A 5392-nucleotide genomic window follows, 5' to 3' on the forward strand; every position below is an offset into this window, starting at 1 on the left:
TAACCCGCCTTGTATTCCTAACACTAACCCTAACACTAACCATCCCAGTATTCCCTAACACTAACTCTTCCTGTATCACTAAAACTAACCCTCTCTGTATCCCTAGAACTAACCCTTCCTGTATCTTGAAAACAGCCTAACACTAACCATCCCCATATCCCTAACCCTCCCTGTATCCTAAACACTAACCCTTCATGTATCCCTAAAACTAACCCTAGTACTAACCCTCTCTATATCCCTAACACTAACCCTCCCTGTATCCCCAACACTAACCCTCCCTGTTTCCCTAACACTAACCCTCCCTATATTCTTAACACTAACCCTCCCTGTATTCCTAACACTAACCCTGCCTGTATCCCTAACACTAACCCTCCCTGTATTCCTAACACTAATCCTCCCTGTATCCCTAACACTAACCCTCCCTGTATCCCTAACACTAATCCTCCCTGTATCCCTAACACTAACCCTCCCTGTATTCCTAACACTAACCCTCCCTGTATCCCTAACACTAACCCTCCCTGTATCCCCAACACTAACCCTCCCTGTATCCCCAACACTAACCCTCCCTGTATCCCTAACACTAACCCTCCCTGTTTCCCTAACACTAACCCTCCCTATATTCTTAACACTAACCCTCCCTGTATTCCTAACACTAACCCTCCCTGTATCCCTAACACTAACCCTCCCTGTATCCCCAACACTAACTCTCCCTGTTTAACTAACACTAACCCTCCCTATATTCTTAACACTAACCCTCCCTGTATTCCTAACACTAATCCTGCCTGTATCCCTAACACTAACCCTCCCTGTATTCCTAACACTAATCCTCCCTGTATTCCTAACACTAACACTAACTAACTAATTAAAAAGGGCCCAAAACACATCCCTGGGAATTACAGACCAGTTAGCCTAACATCAATAGTATGTAAAATCTTGGAGGGGATGATAAGGGACTATATACAAGATTTTAGTAATAAGAATGATATCATTAGCAGTAATCAGCATGGATTCATGAAGAATCGTTCTTGCCAAACCAATCTTTTAACCTTCTATGAGGAGGTGAGTTGCCATCTAGATAAAGGAAGGCCCGTAGACGTGGTGTATCTGGATTTTGCAAAAGCATTTGACACAGTTCCCCATAAACGTTTACTGTACAAAATAGGGTCCGTTGGCATGGACCATAGGGTGAGTACATGGATTGAAAACTGGCTACAAGGGCGTGTTCAGAGGATGGTGATAAATGGGGGTACTCAGAATGGTCAGGGGTGGGTAGTGGGGTTCCCCATTGTTCTGTGCTGGGATCAATCCTATTTAATTTGTTTATAAATGATCTGGAGGATGGGATAAACAGTTCAATCTCTGTATTTGCGGACGATACTAAGCTAAGCAGGGCAATAACTTCTCCGCAGGATGTGGAAACCTTGCAAAAAGACCTGAACAAATTAATGGGGTGGGCGACTACATGGCAAATGAGGTTCAATGTAGAAAAATGTAAAATAATGCATTTGGGTGGCAAAAATATGAATGCAATCTATACACTGGGGGGAGAACCTCTGGGGGAATCTAGGATGGAAAAGGACCTGGGGGTCCTAGTAGATGATAGGCTCAGCAATGGCATGCAATGCCAAGCTGCTGCTAATAGGGCAGAATATTGGCATGTATTAAAAGGGGGATCAACTCCAGAGATAAAACGATAATTCTCCCGCTCTACAAGACTCTGGTCCGGCCGCACCTGGAGTATGCTGTCCAGTTCTGGGCACCAGTCCTCAGGAAGGATGTACTGGAAATGGAGCGAGTACAAAGAAGGGCAACAAAGCTAATAAAGGGTCTGGAGGATCTTAGTTATGAGGAAAGGTTGCGAGCGTTGAACTTATTCTCTCTGGAGAAGAGACGCTTGAGAGGGGATATGATTTCAATTTACAAATACTGTACTGGTGACCCCACAATAGGGATAAAACTTTTTCGCAGAAGAGAGTTTAATAAGACTCGGGGCCACTCATTACAATTAGAAGAAAAGAGGTTTAACCTTAAACTACGTAGAGGGTTCTTTACTGTAAGAGCGGTAAGGATGTGGAATTCCCTTCCACAGGCGGTGGTCTCAGCGGGGAGCATTGATAGCTTCAAGAAACTATTAGATAATCACCTGAATGACCGCAACATACAGGGATATATAATGTAATACTGACACATAATCACACACATAGGTTGGACTTGATGGACTTGTGTCTTTTTTCAACCTCACCTACTATGTAACTATGTAACTATGTAACCCTCCCTGTATCCCTAACACTAACCATCCCCATATCCCTAACGCTCACTCTTCCCTGTATCCCGAACACTAAAACTTCATATATCCCTAAAACTAACACTAGCACTAACCCTCCCTATATCCCTAACACTAACTCTCCCTGTATCCCTAACACTAACCCTCCCTTATTCAAGAAAGAGAGGGTTTGGGAAGGGACTATAGTGGTTCTTTACAGATAATAATGGAAACCAGACAGGTATATAAAAAAAAGTACAAAAAGTTTTTTTTATAAAAGACAAATACTAAAACCAGGACATGATAAGTCGTTGGATTTTGTAGAATATTTTTATTATGGTGGTTAAGCAAAGAGGCTTTTTCAGTTGAACAAAGGTTGAATGATCATATGTTATCCCGACAGGTTTTGCCTTATGGCTTCATCAGGGGATATATGCAGCAACCATGGATTAACACAGAAGCACATTTTTTAAAGTTCACCAAAAGACAGAAACTCACCACCTCAAAGCCCCCCCCCCCCCACACACAAGGACAAGAGGGGAAGAGAGGGGTCAACCACGATGCAGAGATCACCACTGACAGAGGACACTATGCGACCATAGTGAGCACACACAACGATCAAGCTAACAAGAAAAAATAAAATAACTCCTAAATAAATCTAATAATTTGTAAATAAAAAAAAAAGAGAATTTTTTTGCAACCCATAAAAAGGTGCATAAAAAATAGGCATTAATAATATAATTAAAAAATTCCCAAAAGAAATACTTACTAAAAGCAAGAAAACTCAGAGCTTAAGGATAAGGGAGGAGAGCGGCTGCGTATAGAGAACCATAGGTCCAGTAAGAACACAATGCTAAGAGTTGTGACTGGGGAAGAAATAAAAAGAAAAAGGGAAAATAAATATAACAATAATTCTAAAATCCTAACATATTTAATTTGAGTAGAGCTACACATACATAACTACACTGCAGTAACAAAAGCAATGAGTTATAGTTAGATAATTGCAAAGTTGCAAATACAAAGGCAAAAACGTACTCATCAATTAATTCAAATTGATGATTCAGTGCTAATAAGCACATGGGACCGTAGTCTCACTATATCGGGAAAAACGAATATGGAGGATATCAGGATTATGTAATAAACAAATAAAGAAAAAGATTGAAACTAAAATAAAAAATAGAAGTCTAGAACATATAGCCCAGACCTAGGCACAAGGTGGTGAGTTTCTGTCTTTTGGTGAACTTTGACAAATGTTCTTCTGTGTCCTTTTTATGTTTGTGCAATTTTTATGAGTCTATTTGTCATGTATTTTCCGATGCAATATTTCTTTGTTTCTGCATAGTCTGTTCGTTAATCCATGGTTGATGCATCTATCCCCTGATGAAGCCATAAGGCAAAACATGTCGGGATAACATATCACTATTCAACCTTTGTTCAACTAAAAAAGCCTCTTTGCTTAACCACCATAACGGAAATATTCTACAAAATCCAATGACTTATCATGTCCTGTTACTGGTTTTAGTATTTGTCTTTAATAAAAACTTGTTGTACTTTTTTATAGATACCTGTCTGGTTTCCATTATTATCTGTAAAGCACTGCTATAGTCCCTTCCCAAACCCTCTCTTTCTTAAATAAATGATTTCTTGGGATGAGGTGCGTAATTTTAGGTGTCGACCCTCAGTAGGACAAAAACTATATAACTAACCATCCCTGTTTCTCTAACACTAACCCTCTGTGTATCCCTAACACTAACCCTCTGTGTATCCCTAACACTAACGCTCCCTGTATCCCTAACACTAACGTTCCCTGTATCCCTAACACTAATGCTCCCTTTATCCCTAACACTAACGCTCCCTATATCCCTAACACTAACCCTCCCTGTATCCCTAACACTAACGCTCCCTGTATCCCTTACACTAACGCTCCCTGTATCCCTAACACTAACCCTCCCTGTATCCCTAACACTAACGCTCCCTGTATCCCTAACACTAACGCTCCCTGTATCCCTAACACTAACGCTCCCTGTATCCCTAACACTAACGCTCCCTGTATCCCTAACACTAACGCTCCCTGTATCCCTAACACTAACCCTCCCTGTATCCCTAACACTAACGCTCCCTGTATCCCTAACACTAACGCTCCCTGTATCCCTAACACTAACGCTCCCTGTATCCCTAACACTAACGCTCCCTGTATCCCTAACACTAACGCTCCCTGTATCCCTAACACTAACGCTCCCTGTATCCCTAACACTAACGCTCCCTGTATCCCTAACACTAACGCTCCCTGTATCCCTAACACTAACCCTCCCTGTATCCCTAACACTAACGCTCCCTGTATCCCTAACACTAACCCTCTTTGTATCTCTAATACTAACCTTCACATTCACAGATGCTGTACGCTTTTAATTTTTTGTAATATGAAAAACAATAAAAAGAAAGTAATAAAAAAATAAAGTACTACTGTGCATTGTACTGCTCTGCGTTATAAACAATTGTATGTGTTTTTGGTGTGTTAGCAAACTCTTAGTGCAACGCCCATATTGTGCATAACGTGTTCACGTATGTATGCAAATGCAGCAGAATGGTGTGAATAGGACCTAACTCTCCCTGTAACCATAACCCTCACATGTAAAAACTTTGTTTACATAATCACATCTCCCTGTCAGAATATTCTGTACTGAAGATCAACCATTCTTGCGTCTGAACATACCGGCAACAGGATGCCGTTTCTGGAATCAACTCTTCTGTACAAAGTACCCAGCTTCAAAGGAAGATACTGATAGATAGCACCGGGTTTTCAACTTAGAACTGAAGATTTTGCGAAGATAAATTGAATCAATATCATAGATGAATATATGTAAGACAGGCAGAGTGTCTGTGATGTAAATTCATCTTGGAACACTGTTTGACTTTATAGTGGTTTAACCCACAAAACCTATACCTGTAGTTTCTATAGTCAGCAGCTACAACCTGTGAAGAGCACCTGTACTATAATAATAAACATAGTGCTATGACAGATGTGGTTGGAGATATGGAGGCTGTGTTTGGTTCTTTAAAGTGATTATATGTTTTAGAATTGTTGCATAATATTCTAACAGGTGGTTTTTCCATGTGGTTTTCCTATTG

General features: G+C 40.6%; 1 pseudogene; it reads left to right on the plus strand.

The window, feature by feature from the left end:
* The first annotated feature begins 373 nt into the window (after window positions 1-373).
* On the plus strand, window positions 374-4672 carry LOC141105424 (uncharacterized; annotated as a pseudogene).
* The last annotated feature ends 720 nt before the right edge of the window (window positions 4673-5392 follow it).

This window comes from Aquarana catesbeiana, linkage group LG08 (assembly GCF_042186555.1).
Source record: "Aquarana catesbeiana isolate 2022-GZ linkage group LG08, ASM4218655v1, whole genome shotgun sequence".
Taxonomy (NCBI): domain Eukaryota; kingdom Metazoa; phylum Chordata; class Amphibia; order Anura; family Ranidae; genus Aquarana; species Aquarana catesbeiana.